The sequence below is a fragment of the Quercus lobata genome, chromosome 11, assembly GCF_001633185.2.
Source record: "Quercus lobata isolate SW786 chromosome 11, ValleyOak3.0 Primary Assembly, whole genome shotgun sequence".
Lineage (NCBI taxonomy): Eukaryota > Viridiplantae > Streptophyta > Magnoliopsida > Fagales > Fagaceae > Quercus > Quercus lobata.
In genome coordinates, this window is record NC_044914.1 from 27,323,669 (window position 1) to 27,337,399 (window position 13,731).

General features: G+C 33.1%; 1 pseudogene across 1 annotated transcript; it reads left to right on the forward strand.

Annotated features, from left to right (window-relative positions):
* The first annotated feature begins 8,405 nt into the window (after positions 1-8,405).
* LOC115966642 lies at positions 8,406-13,683 on the forward strand (annotated as a pseudogene). Its single transcript, XR_004086392.1, has 2 exons — positions 8,406-9,990; positions 12,388-13,683. The product of XR_004086392.1 is annotated as a pentatricopeptide repeat-containing protein At1g80550, mitochondrial-like (transcript).
* The last annotated feature ends 48 nt before the right edge of the window (positions 13,684-13,731 follow it).

Genomic DNA, 13,731 nt, shown 5'->3' on the forward strand with positions numbered 1-13,731 from the left:
TGGTCATGGGATAATATTTGTTTTTAATGGCAGTATTATGGCTATGTATATAGGACTTTGGATGGTTATGGAACAATTTTAGTGTTTTGAAATGGTTATGTACTAGAACTTGGATGGTAATATCACAAGTATGGAAGTGGAACTGTGATAAATTTATGGTTATGTATATTAGTATGGTAGTGTCATAATTATCAATGCTTATGTTTCAAAAGCACTTTATTTTGAACATGAACTTTCATTATTTATTATGTGTAAATTTTGGATGTATACAAGTATGCCTATATTTGATATATACCAGTATATGGGTGTGATGTATTATATAGGATTTTTGTTTTTCTTTCCTTTGAACCAAACACTAGAAAATAAAATATTTTCAGCAAGAGTCAAACACTATAAAATGTTTTTTGTAAAATATTTTATGATCAAAAAATATTTTAGGTCTAACAAACACATTAGAAGTCTTTAGTGCAACCAAACATGTAAGTTCTAGTTACCTAAATTGGTAAAATTTCTTGTCATCAAATAAAAGATCTGAAGTTCTAACTTGGCCTACACTAAAAACGAATTGGTATTTTAGCTTGGTGATAAAAAATGCAACCAAACATAAGATAAAAAGAAGCAACTATGTAGTAGAAGCAACTATGCATGAGGTAGTCTTCTCTTTTGATATTTAATGGTATAGACAACTGGAAGTATATAATATACTAGCTTGATTATATTTATATAGATAAATTATGAAGCAAAAAAGAAACAATAATTAGTTTAGAATACTCCAATCACTCTCCCAGAGTGTCAATGCTACGGTTGTATCACCTTTGATAATCAAATCCTTCAATCCATTATATAATTATGTTCTCAATATACATTGTTGGAAATATAATAGTGAATAAACAAGTTTGATACAACAAAAACTATCTCAAATAATTAGCAAGAATGTAAATTAGCAATAATATATATATATACGTTTAAGTGCTATAGAATCACACAAAGAGCATTATCTTTAAAAGTTAATTTGTGTCACCAGGAGTAAAATTCAGTGTGTCTGGTTTTTTTGGCCAAACAACTCTCAGGATTAGACTATAGTGTTAACATTCGTGATGGACGCACTTTCACTCATGAAGATTCAGGAACAACCTTTGGGAAAAATCCTAAGACCTTGAACTTTTAGTGGTGGCCATTACAACCCTAACCAATTTACTCTTTGAACTTTACTCATCTATCAAATTAGTACCTTCTGTTAAACTGAGTAACGTAACTCACGTGCCTGTCATATGAAAACACGTGAAAAAAAAATTGAAATTAGAAAAACAAAGAGAGGGGTGACAAAAGAGGGGTTCTCCAAGAGAGAGAGAGAGAGAGAGTTCTCTCTCAATCGGAGTCCCTCTCGCCACCACTAAAAAGAGAGAGTTGTCCCTAATACATAATGCCTTAAGTTTATACCTGGATAATTAATTCTAATAGTCTACTAATCTAATAATTTCTCAAAAAGAAGAAAAGAAAATGCATATACATGTTATACATGAAAGATGAAATTAATTTAAATCACCTATAAAGTATAAACTAAGTATGCTTTTGGACTAACTCTTTGTTAAAAATTTATTTGCTAAATGTTGGATGATTGTTGTACTTAAAAAAAAATAAAAAAAATAAAAAAAGTTGGAGTCAGGAGTATGTTATATAAATTTCCAAGAATGAATTAGAAAAGCTCCCCCACATTGCTAAGACAATGCCTCTGTGAAAGCTAGTTAGTGAGAGTTTTTTTTTTTTTTTTTTTTTTTAAATTTGTTTGGTAATGTTTGAGAATTTTCTTTGTGGCATTTAATCTCATACTTTGGATTCGTATTTGCTAATGTTTGGGTAGCATTTGGTGTTGGAGGAGAGTGATGGTGGTAGTTGTGGCTACGACTGGGTTTTGTATTTTACATGCATATTCATATTTGGGAAGTTAAATTCAAGTGCTTGGTTAGCTACGGTGAGACTAATTAACGTGCAGCAGAATATGGTGGGAGGTTCTTTTGTGTCTTTGTGAGTTAATGTTCGTGTTTGGTAGCTAAGAAAATGCTTGGAAAAAAAAAAGGTGAAACAATGTGATTGTGTTATTGAATTACTTGTTGGGAGATTGAGTTTCTTGTATTTGGTAGTGTTTGGATAGCATTCGGTGTTGGTGGAGGAAAGTGGCGGTGGAAGTGGTAGCAGTTGGGTTATGTCATTTTGTGTTTTTCTGGGTTGCAGTGTTTGGTTGCCAAGAAAATTCAAGAAAAGTTGGGTTTTTTATTTATTTTTTTTTTTTAACTTCATTTAGTTCTTTAAATTCATCATTTCAAATTTTTTGTTTTATGAGGTGGAATTTTTTAAAGAAAAAATTATTGACGTTGCTTTTGTTAAGTTGCAATTTAATGTTTTTTATTATTATGTTAGCTAGGTGTGCATTAACAATGTAGGTTGTTTGCAAGGTAGGCATTTTTTCGTGTTAGTGGGGTAATGGTACTGCAAGTTGAAAATAACAGAGATTAAATTGATTGCTACTGAAGCGTAAGAATCGAATTGTAACCTCAAATTGTAGGGACCAAAATATTATTTTTTGCGGATTTAATTTGGTACGATTAGATCAAATGGTGTCATAGTAGTATTTAGATTGGAAAAAAATCAGGAGTATTTGAAATGCTTCTTACAATACTTCATTATATGAGATGTGAGGAAAGCGTGCAGAAGTTTAGAAAAAAGTTGATGGCACCAATACCATTCCGATAAAGAGTCTTGCTGTTGCAGTAATATTTGGCATATATCTCTTTCTCTTTCTCTGTTTTTACTAATTAGCATTTAGTACTCAAGGAACTGGACAGGTAGCTCATTAATTATAATTCTTTACTCCTCTAGTTCACCATCTGAGTCAACTACAATCTAATAGCATTAACTATAGTTTGATAAATTATAGAGCACAACCACCCAACTTCAACATACACAACTATACGATACATTGATAGTCACAATTATGGACAGAACTGCACATTTTTTCAAGAAAATTCTTCTTAATGACTTTCTACAAGGTAGGAAGCTTGTAAGCATATTCATCTCAGTCACTATGTGTGTGAATTGTGATTTTTTAAGAACTTGATGCTACTACTTTGTAAAATTTGATTGGATCAAACACAATTTATATGGATCTAACTGTAAGATGGCGACCCTTGTCTCTTGTTTGGGAAAAGTTGACTCTTCTTTTGGCTAAAAAAAAGTTGACTTAGTTAATCTAATGTTATGTGATAATTCCAAACACAGTGAGCTTTGTAACTTGCAAGTATGTTGGGAGGGGCCGTTGGGCCAAGAGAGTTTTTCTCTTTCTTTTTTTGAGAAAATGTTCAATTTGATATGTAAATTAATAAGCCAGTAAAGCAACCATGATAAGAGAAAAAAGATTTGGAAGAACTGCCTCCATCCAAATTGAAAGAGGTGAAGAAAGTTTTGCTCTCTTAACTAAGGTATGTGCTAGTGCATTACCTTGTTGATAAACATAAGAGAAAAAAAAAATAACTTATTAAAGAGTTTACATGAGAGATGGTGTTTTAATCAAATGACCATGAGCAGATCGTAGGATATCACCACACTTGAGATAATTTATAACTATTTTAGAATCACCTTCAAGGATAGTTTGGTGAATCTCAATTTCCTAAACAAACAGTGCAGCACGTCTAGCCTTCAAGAGTTCCAGGATAACCACAGAAGATGGTTTTGAGTTTTTTTTTTTTTTTTTTTGAAAGAGATGTCATCACTACACCTTAAGAATTATGAACTACCACACCAATTCCAACCTCATCAAAGTCTTCAAAAATGGCTCCATCAAAATTGGTCTTGGAATGCTAAAGAATCTGGTGGCTTCCATTTAATGTTCCAGGGCTAAGAGAGGTTGTTGTTGGTTTTGTTTTTGCCCTTGTTCTTTTTTTCTTTATTATTACTATTAATATTATTATTAAAAGCTCCTTTTTTTATTTCATGTTAGTATTTTTTTTCAACTTTTTTGGGTTGGTGTTCATTGGAAAAGAAAAGGAAAACCTACATAGTCTATATTCAACTTTTTTGGATACAAGCTATTGTTTAGTAGTGCTACTTCCTTCAGAGTGGACGCATCATGAGCATTGTTTCCCTTTTACCTACAAATATATTTATTCTAGTTTTGACCTTCCAGTCCAATTATATGAGGTTTTTTTTTATAAAAAAAAAAAAAAATGGTTCAAGTATAATTGTAAATAGAAAAAAAATAAAATCAAAACTGTACTAGAGAAAATATGTTAAATAACCAAAAGAAAAAGTTATTGTTTGCAAACACTAAAGGGACTTAATACAATATAAATAGAAGAATATAATGAATCCCTCTTACAGATTCCCCTTTCCTTTTTTCCCCTTTGTTAGTTGTAGAGTATATATTCATGCCATCCATATATAAGACAATGGAGTAACTTTGGTTGGCTCTCATAACATGGAGTATAATTGTATAATGGTAGAAAGAAATAAGGCTGTTTTTCTTTTTCTTTTTTTTTTTTTTTGAGAAAGAGAGAGAATTTCAACTTATAGCGTCCGCTCCTGATGATAGTTCTTTATCATCAGACTAAAATACCAATCAGTTTTTGGTGTAGGTTGTTTTTCTTTTTGGCAAGTGTGTTTGAAATATTTTATATATCCTATATTTTATTGGGAAAAATTTGTTGCACACAGTGTAATACACAATACCCTATTTTATTTGTATTTTAATGGAATAATGCATTTTATTGGAATAAAGATAAAATTCAGGAAATATTTTGATAGTGGAATGGAACCAATTCACCCTAACTCCAAAGAATTTTGAGGAGGAATAGTCATGTTTGGTTGCACTGAGAATAGAAAGAACTGATAAAGTGTAAAGAATTATGTTGTGTTTGTTTCAACAAAAGGATTTGCTTGGCTGGGAGGATAAAATATGTGTGCTTTGAAGAGACAAAGAATGAAAAGATAAAAGAATAAATTACTAAAATACTTTCAAAGTAGAAGAACGAAAAAATGGGTATTATTTTGTACTTTTATTCTCAATGCCATTTTCTTTCATATTTTTATCCAATTTGGGGAAAAAATTGTTAGGATTAGTGCCCTTAAATCCTATTGTATGATACTATGTATGTTATTATATATGACATTATATATTACTTAATGTTGTTATTAATAAAGTTGTTTTATTATTATCTAAAATAATGGTAACATGAATATTCAGACATTATCATATAGTCCATGAGATGCATAGTATGTGATTTATGTGAAAAGTCACAGAAGATATAAATCACAGGTTCTTTGTAAATTCAGAATTTTAGTTCGTAGTCGGTGATGAAATTGGGCATTTCATCTGGGAAGACTATAACATATCAACTAAGATGATTTGTCTTGATCATGGAAGTGAAAACTTCTAGTTGATGTGTTGATATGTTTTAAGAGTTAAAACATATTGAATTGGACCGCTGTGAGATTTATTATTCTTCTAATGACTGTCAAATGAATAATAAATCTCACGACTTATATTTACATGAACTCTTAAGTTCCTGAGAGAATAATGGACCTGATCATGGAGTATAGGTTGCTTTGATATATCAGGAGTGAGATCTAAGATAACGGTCAATACCTCAGTATGTTGGGCAGCCACATTTAGTGTTGATGGAACATATATTTTCAAGATGGAATTCATAGTCTCTTAATGGAGATACAAAATATTCCCTTGAGATAAGTTTAATGGGTTTGTTATTCAAAGAGTTAGGCCTAACCACTTTGGTAAGAAATTACTAAAGTATATATTTATGAAATTGGATTTCATAAATATATGATGAATAACGTAAAAGGATTAAACCGGGTACTCAAAGATTAAAATGTAGTAATTTACAAAGTGGCAGTCCACATTCATGACTTTGTATTACTACGAATATTTTATGAAGGGGTTGCATGTACAATAAAGTCTTGGGATGTAATTTATTAATAAGGCCTAAAGTGCAATTATATTTATATAGTAGTATTAAATATAATTAATGGTAACTTTTGACTTGTCAAGAGTTGACAGAAAAACTCAAGGCTCATTGGAGCTAGTTTCTTATTTATTCCCTTTTGGTCCCACTCCAAGCCACATACTAAAGCCCAATTGGAAAAGCCCAAAAGGCTAGCCCAATTAGATAATCAATAATATTGAGAGAAACATATAGAATTTAGTAAGGACATGAAATGGTATGTATGTGAGTGCTGGACACTTTTTCATTCTCTCTAGAACATACAACTGATTGAGAGACCACACTTCTTGGGCACAAGTGGAATTGGAGTGAAGATTGAAAGTGTTCTCAAGAACTTCTAATCTTTGGTTTTGAATTTCACCGTACCAAGGTACACTTTCTTATTCTTAAATTTTGAAACTTACATAGTGTATGTTATCAATTGTGAATGAAGTAGATCTGTTAATTTCTTCCGCTGCATACATGATATCCATCAAAAATGGTGGTCTAGGTGGAAAACTCTATCCATGTGAATAAAGAACATTGCCTTGGCCCCTACTGCGTGCTAGGGCCTAGGTGAGAAGTCTGCTTAGTTTTTCAAATGAGTGCCTCATTACTCATCAGTTTGTATTTCATATATTCAATTTTACTTTTTTTTTTTTTTTTTTTTTTTTGTGATCAACTCATGATAACGGAGTTAATCAAGTTGAACCCAGAGAATTCTTAATTTTGAATTTGAGTCCTAGCAACCATGAAATTGGAATGGCTAGCGTTAGTTACAATTCTACAACCGAAAAACTTTTAACTTTTTTAAGGAAATTTTATAATAGAACCTCCAGAATCTCAATCTAATGACATGAAACTTGATAAGTTAAAGAGAAACTTTTCTTTTTTTTTGAGAAGAAAAAAAAATTGTAAAATGTATAACCAAGTTTTGTGCTAATGTTTAAATGTATATGGTCTTATCTTAATTATATTTCTACAATTGTTAATTTATGATCAGGAACTTTTTAGCTAACTTCACGGTCAATCTTCCGAACACAAGTTACGTCTTCCAAATGTAAGCTACATCTTCCGAATGTACTAACTTCTCGGAAGTGGAAGACTAAATGTAGCAAATGCAACATATCGCGTCTACTCCAATAAGTCATCTGTCACATACAAGAACGGACGAATAAGCACTTGCGAGCTTGACCTTATCACCAGTCTGTCACCCCAATAGGCAGACAGGTGAAGATGGGTATACGAAGCCTACACTACAACACTCGCATGGTAACTATCACCTAAGACTCTCCTACATTCACGCAATTGCCAGCAAAGGGATAACTTGCATCTCCTACAAATCAGTTGTGGGATAACTCCCACCCCCTACAAGTAAGCTGAGAGATAACCCGAAGTCCCTACAATTCAGCTAAGGTGATCATCCACAGACCCCTATATAAACACCGGGACACCCCAATTTCAATGTACGTGAAAAACACATTTCTCAAGTTCTTTCTTTCAAGTTCAATGAGATTACTGTGAGTTTCTAAATTGATCTTCGAAGGGTCTTAGGCTGGCACCACATCAGTGCACTCTGAAGGTATTTTCATTCTGCAGGTTTTTTACTCTTCACCTTTATTTTCATTCGGCAAGTTTCTTAGGGTCTGTTTGGAATCCGTTTATTTTTCTAAAACTAAAACTTTTTGCTGAAAGTACTGTAAATAATGGTAAAAGTTAGCTGAACTAGTACAATAGGACCCATGAATAATATCAAAAAGTGCAATGGGGCTTATGAATAGTAGCAAAAATAAGTTAAATAATAAAATAAACTGTCTTTTTAATTTGGAGCCAAATGCACACTTACTCTTCACCCTTTATGGAAGACCGCGGATTTGGGCAATAGACCTACTGACGATTTTAAGCATTATCAATTTATATTCAAGTTGAATTACTAAGGTTAATGATGTTTCTACTAATGTTATTTAGTATTCAGGTTAAAGTACGAAGCTTATGTCCGGTCATATATGTTTCTATTGTATGGCTTAATTTTTGAGCTAAAGAGGGCAGAGGCATGTTTAATTCTCTTAGGTACCTTCAAATGGTGGTGAAACTCAAGTTAACAATATTCTATGTGAAGAACATTAGATAACGGTTATGGAATAAATGGTACTATTATGGCTATGTATAAGACATTGTATGGTAGTATTTTGGTTATGGAACAATTTTAGTGAAACAGGTCGCCCAACCCAATCCAGCTTGTAATCCGATTGATCCAACCCGTTTCTAACGGTTTAAAATGCCCCAACTTTGACTCAAACCCGATTAACCAGGCCCGTTTGTCATGTCTACCGCGATTTGTTCAAGTTGACTCACGAAGCTTTCAGGGTTTTATATATAATCAGCAGAACAAAACTCAAAAACAAGGAAAAAAAAATGCTTTGTTCAATCACGAGCACACGGTCCATCGTTAAGTCACCCATCTCTCTCTTCTTTCCTCTTTCTCAATCTTTGTCAACCAAACCCATTTCACAATCCCACACGGATTTCGATCCCACCGCAGTCCACGAAACCCTCTACTCCTACTGCAATGACTGGAAGCGTGCTCTCGATTTCTTCAACTGGGTCCAAACCCAATCACATTTCCAACACACAACTCATACGTACAATCGTATGCTCGACATTCTATGCAAGTTCTTCGAATTCCAGCTTTCTTGGGACTTAATTCATCGAATGAAAACAAACCCTTTTTCCAAACCAGACCATACCACCTTTCGGATTTTGTTTAAGCGATATATATAATATATGTGCACATTTAGTTACAGAAGCTGTAGGTATTTATGATTCGTTAGACGAGTTTGGTTTGAAGGATGAGATGTCTTTTTGTAATCTTATTGATGCTTTGTGTGAGTACAAGCATGTGGTTGAGGCCTATGATTTGTGTTTTGGGATGAAGAAGAAGTTTGGTGTTGATGCGAAGAATACCAAGATTTATAATATGATTCTTCGCGGGTGGTTTAAGTGTAGGGAGTTTTGGGAATAGATGGATCCAATGGGTGTCCGTAAAGATTTGCATTCTTATTCGATATATATGGATATAATGTGCAAGAGTGGGAAGCCATGGAAGGCTGTGAAGTTGTATAAGGAGATGAAGAAGAAGGGTATAAGGTTGGATGTGGTGGCGTATAATACGGTTATGCTGTTGGTCTTTCGGAGGGTGTAGATTGTACTGTTCGAGTGTTTAAGGAAATGAGGGACTTCGGTTGTAAACCTGAGGTTGCGACTTATAATACGATTATAAAGCTGTTTTGTGAAAATGGTAGATATAAGGAGGCTTATGAGTTGCTCGATCGAATGCATGAGAAGGGTTGTGTACCAGATGTTATCACGTTCAATTGCATTTTTAGATGTCTTGAGAAGCCCAGAGAGATTCTTAGGCTTCTCGATAGAATGATTGAAAGCAGGGTTCATCCCAGGATGGATACTTATGTGGTGCTTTTGAGAAAATTTGGGAGATGGGGGTTTCTTCGACCAGCTTTTATTGTGTGGGAGAAGATGGAGGAACTTGGGTGTAGTCCAGATGAGTCTGCTTACAATGCTTTGGTAGATAAAGGAATGGTAGATATGGCACGGAAGTATGATGAAGAGATGTTAGCAAAAGGGCTTTCGGCTAAACCAAGGGAGGAGCTTGGGACAAAGCTCGTGAGTGTAGGATCTCATGACAGTGATTTATGAGAAGCATATTTATCTGAGGATGAAATTTGTAATTTATTGGTGTGATCTGAAGATACATAGTGCTGACATGCAAAGTGGATATACCTCAAGATTGTGACAAAGACTGCTAGCTAGAAGGCTCTAGGTTACATACTGGTGAAAGAGTTTGCTGCATTAATGGGGGATCTGTTAAGTGTTTGTGATGGGCCCATACTAAAGTGGATGCTCTTTCCCTATCAATACCTTACAAGTGAATGTTAAAAGCTTTTCTGGCTTAAGGATGTTCGCGTCATCTACACATGCTCAGGTATAAATCTAATCTTTTTTTGCTTAATAGTAATCATTTATGTATTCCTTCGTAAGTATATTTGATTGGTCAATGAATTCTAAAAACTCAAGTCTTATCTAGACATTTAATGTTTGAGAGACATTTGTTTATTTAAAAAAAAAACTTTTATGGATGTGATAAGTAGCTTGCAAGTTGAGATGCTCAAAAGGAGAAAATTTACTCTTTCAGTGCATGTTGTTATATTGTTAGTAGTTGGGGGGATGTTCTCTACTTATTCTTTTTAAAATACTGGATTCTGTTTTTTATATTATATTTGATTGGTTTTGGAGATGGAGGTTTCAGATTTAACTTAGAGAAAAATTTTCATTACTAAGTTATATACTCTCTTTCTCTTTCTTTTATGTCATATTTAATTAGTTCTGGAGAGGAATGGTTTTTTCCTATAGTGAAACTTTCCCTTTGTTTCTTAGCTCTCTTTTTCTTTGTAATTAGTTTCTTTCCTCTGTTTTTGCTTTTCTCTCTTTTTTTGTAATCTTTGATATGCTGTGTGCTTCTTTGCATAAAGTATTTTTTTGAATATACGTTTTTCTTGCTTATCAAAAAAATAAAAAAATAAAAAATTTTCCTTTACTAACTTAATCAAAAATAATTTTTTTTTTTTTTTTTTTTTTTTGGGAATGAATGAAATATGAGAAGTTTATTTTTGAACTAATTGGAGTACTTTAAGCTTCCAATGATATTATTATAGCAAATGAGCTGTAAGTACCCACTTTATTTCTTACTATTGAAGCTTCAAATGTATCCTCTTTTGACGAATGTAAATTCTGAAATATCTATTCATGGGTAAACCAATAAAGTTAACTTCTTTTTTTCTTTCCATGCAAAATTAATGATTGTTCTAGAATCTGATGATTTTGATTGAAAATACTAGATACTTTTTTAATTTTTTCATAGGCAGAAAATACTAGAAACCTTAGAAGTATAGATTCTTTAAAGTAGCTGCCATACCCGTATGGTCATATCTGATATTTATCTATCATAGATATGCCAATATTCATTTTGTATATGTATCTGGCCTGATGATATTTTGGTCTATACCATATTGGAAGAAGATGCAAACTTCCTTTTTTTGCATAGAGCAGCTCTATGTGGAAAAGGGTCTTTGCATGAGGTCCACTCAACACATTTGTCAAAAATCAATAAAATGAACAATTTCTTTTTTCTTTCCATGAAAAATTTAATGATTGTGTGAGCATCTGATGATTTTGATGGAAGGTACTAGAAAGCTAAGAAGAACAGATACTTTAGAGTAGCTGTCATACTTGAATGGCCATATCTGATATATATCTAACACATATATGTCAATATACATATTGTGTATGTATCTGGCCTGATGATAATTTGGTGTGTATACCATATTGAAAGACAATGCAAACCACCTTTTTTTGCGTAGAGCAGCTCTATGTGAAAAAGGTGCTTTGCATGAGGTCCACTCAACACATTTGTCAAAAAATAGAACAAAGCCTCTGATTTTGTATCTCTCCCCTGAGATGGAATTGGCTAATGAGGGACCATCATAAGCCAAAGTTAATTTGTTATCACAGATATGATAGGATATGACATGGATGCCTTTAGGAATAAAAATGGACCTTGTTATTTATTTTTATTTTTATTTTTATTTTTAAAGGAAAAAAGGGTTTTAATTTAACTGTAAACTATGGAATCTTGTGCTTCAGCCTTCAGAAAGTCAGAAATCTTCAAATACAAGAATCCTGAGAATGTCAAACATGGATCATGTGTTCTTTTGTTATCTATAGCATCTATGTTAGTTTCATTATTCTACCTTAAGTTTTTTGATAGGATTATTCTACGTATTATATGCTTTTTGATGTTTCTCATTTATCTTTAAACTAAACATTAGCATAATATGCATTTAAAAGTACTTATTTATTTATTTTTTGATAGGTATATATAAAAATACTTATTTATATATCAATTAGTTAATGTGTCCTTGTTGAGTTACATCATATCCTAGGTTTTCAAGAATGGATGTTATTGCTTTGTCCCTATCATTTCATAAGAATTGATGTATTGCTTTGTTCCTATCATATCATACTCATGCCCAATATCTTTACCAGCTAGAAACTCTAAAATCTAAATCAGAATGCAGTTTTGGATTCAACTTGTAACTTTGTTCTAATGCTCAGCATTGGAATTTGTTCACAAATCTCTCATTTCCCTCATTCTTGTTTGTCACGAAATTTACAGCAAGTTTTCTTGTTTCTATTTCATTTCCTCCCCGCCCTCCGTTGTCTTCACATTTATGTATGGCTATTGAGCTATCCCATTACATTTGGTTTCTCAATTAATGATATCCGTCAGTTTTCACAGAAAAACCTCTGAACTATACTGCAGGGCTGCCTAATATGAGCATATGTTCTGGGTGTTCTGGAGTGGTGGTTCTTTTGGAGCATCATCATCTCAATCAAAATCTTTAGCAAATGAATAGCACAAATACCCTAATATGGCTAGGGAAGTCATTTTCAGGTGATTGGCACATATAAGCACAAAGCACATAGGCACCCAAAAGCCTGCAAAATTAATGTGCACAAACCCAGTTATAGATAAATGAAGGAGAATCTGGTTGCAGAAAGGAGGAAAAGTTATGGTAACTGGCAGGAAATACTGATGTGCTGATAAAAATTAAAATAAATTCTATGAAGCTATTTTAAAGATGTAGAGGAAGTGTGCTGAATCTTGTACAAGAAAAAGGTTATAATTGAAATAAGCTTTGGTGCTTATGCAAGCAAGCATCTGAAACCATTCCTCATCTTCCTTATGTGCCTCTGCGAAATCAGTTTGGTTGGTCTCTTCTTCTCTGTAAGTTTCAGTAAGCATGTGATTCTCTTGATCTTTCTGCAAATTTGGAGGAATGTAAAAAATAATTTCCCAGGAAAGGAACATGAACAGGACTGCCAGAGACAAAGCAGCTGTAATATGTGGGAGAGTTGACAGTAAGATTTTTCCAGTCAAAAGACTCCCACAAAGTGTAGGTAGCTTATAGAGCTGTGAAGCTAGTTGGTGAGTTTTATGCAGAAAGTTGGCTCCTAAAGCAGATAATAGTGTGCAAACTTTTAGTTCTAGGAGGAAGCTCCATTGGCAACAACCAGGAATGGGGTTTTCAAAATATTTCTGGAAAATCCTTTGACATCAACACAAGGATTGCTTATTTGATTGTAACAGTGGATGCTGTGGCAGCTAGAGAAGGCATCAGTTTTGTTGAAGGTGGTGCTTGGAAAGTCATTTAAAATCTGAAGACAGGTCCCTTAAGGATGACTCTCAGGTAATTCTAAAGGAATGCATTCTTATGATGAGTTATGCCTGTCTGGTTCACCTCTACCTAGAGAGGTTTAAAAAGTGGGAAGCATGCCTAGAAAATTCCCATTTTTGTATTGATGTGCACATTTCAGAATACTCCCTTGATTCAGGGAGCACGAAAACAATTTTATTTAGTTTTAAAAGTCAAAATGTATTTTTTACCATTGGATTTTATTTTAGGTCTGTTTTTTGACAGGGAGATTTTATTTTAGGTCTTGCTAGTTAAAATTATTTGTATTGTATTTAATTTTTTAGAGTCAAGGTTATTTTCATAATTCAATAATTGGGATTGTCCCCACGTCAAATTGGATTAGCTCTAGTTCTAAAAGTCTACATAAGGGGGCTATTCTACTCCAATTGGTTAGTTTGCTTGATTAATAA